The 1,820-nt window shown below is 39.5% G+C and overlaps 1 long non-coding RNA gene across 1 annotated transcript in view; it reads left to right on the forward strand.

Annotated features, from left to right (window-relative positions):
- The window catches only part of LOC106809666, a 16,127-nt gene that overhangs the window by 1,239 nt on the left and 13,068 nt on the right, over positions 1-1,820 (forward strand). The window lies entirely within an intron of this gene.

Here is a 1,820-nt window from a genome sequence, read left to right on the forward strand (position 1 = left end):
CACACACACACACACACACACACACACACACACACACACACACACACACACACACACACAACTGTTTTTCTCCTATATGAAATATGCAGACATAGAAATCTGGGGGGACGGGTTCTCCCCGTTAGAGAATATAACCCTCAACGTTGTGTTATGGCCGTACCCTTAGGGAGGAAAAATTAAGGGGCCGCCCCCTAAATTACAGTTTACGTAATGTAAAAAGTACATTTTTGAAAAGTAACTTAGTGTGAGTAGTTATGTGGTGTCAATATTAATGTCTGTCTTCAGTATTTAATGGAACAAAATTACCTACCTGTCTTCAAATGCAGACGTGATTTTTTTTCTTGGACACGTTAAAAGAATGGCATTACTAAAGTATATACATCACGAAATTTTACTGCCCCTCACTAACTCAAGCTACGCCCTGGTTGTTCATTTACGTGTCAGTATAGAGAGAAATGTTAACGCGTTCCTAGACTTAATTACACGTCACCTTCACAACATGAGTTGGTAACTTGTGAAAATCACGTGATATAAATGGCTTTATTCTATACAGTATACACTCGAACTGGTAAAGTCCGGAGATAAAACACTCATGCAGACGCACGCACACAGTCTAAATAAAGCACGCACGAAAGAAAGCACGCACGACACGAACACACACACACACACACACACACACACACACACACACACACACACACACCACACCACACCACACCACACCACACCACACCACAGCACGCACGCACTAACACGTACACGTACACGTAGACGTAGACGTAGACGTAGACGTACACGTAGACGTAGACGTACACGTAGACGTACACGTACACGTACACATATACATGCGCAGGCGCATGAACGCGCACTCTTTCGTATAGTAGAGAGGCGCAAATGAAAAAGTGGCCTGGATAAAGATTTAAAAATCATTGAGAGGTAGAGAATGTCATCCACCCTAGGTAGTTAGTACATGGGGTGGGGCACCTGGCTAGGTAGGATGCCATCAAAGTTTTTTTTAAATATGGCCCTTTTTAACCCTTTTTCTGCTGAATTGCAATTTTTCCAAAATCCGATAATTTTAGCCATAATGTAAAGGAAAATGCTCATGGAATGCTCAGTTTTTAGAGTAGAAGGTTTATTCAACACTCAAAATAAAGCTCTTGATCTGCTTGACGTGACAGAATAATACAAATTTTAAAATAATTAATTCAAAGGGGTCAAAAAGGGTCAAAGTTTAGGCATTACCCTTTTTCCCCCGGGACCAGACCCTTTTTCACGATTGCCCCCCTAAGGGGTCATCTGGTAAAGTAATAGGTAAATACTACCATTCACAGGCTTAGGGACATATTGAGGAAGTTTTTCGGAAGTTTTGAGAATGATTGATCAATTAGGGGCCTGGTACTGGGGGTCCAAACTTCGACCCTATTTAAGGTCTCCACGTAATTTAAGTTTTTGAACATGTACAATGTGCATGAATGACTTCATGTTAAATTCCTCAGTGTAATTATAATTTTTAGCTTTCAATGCTGACATTTGGCACACATGTACTTTGATAGGTGTTTAACCAAATTAGAGGTGAACCCCAACGAAATTGGCCTTTAAAGTGGGCGTGGCATCGAATTTTTAAAATGGTTGACATGAAATTTCAAAATACATTTCTTTAGACATATCAACACTTCTAATTAACATTTTAGTGACTTTATTTACTCGACTGTGGTTTTAAACTAGACACGAGGAAATAATTAAGGTAATATTTAAATATGATAAGATGTTTCTCATTTGCATATTTTCAAAATGGCTGCCGTGAAATGCCAAAAATA

This window comes from Priapulus caudatus, unplaced genomic scaffold (genome assembly GCF_000485595.1).
Source record: "Priapulus caudatus unplaced genomic scaffold, Priapulus_caudatus-5.0.1 Scaffold373, whole genome shotgun sequence".
In the NCBI taxonomy this organism is placed as follows: domain Eukaryota; kingdom Metazoa; phylum Priapulida; class Priapulimorpha; order Priapulimorphida; family Priapulidae; genus Priapulus; species Priapulus caudatus.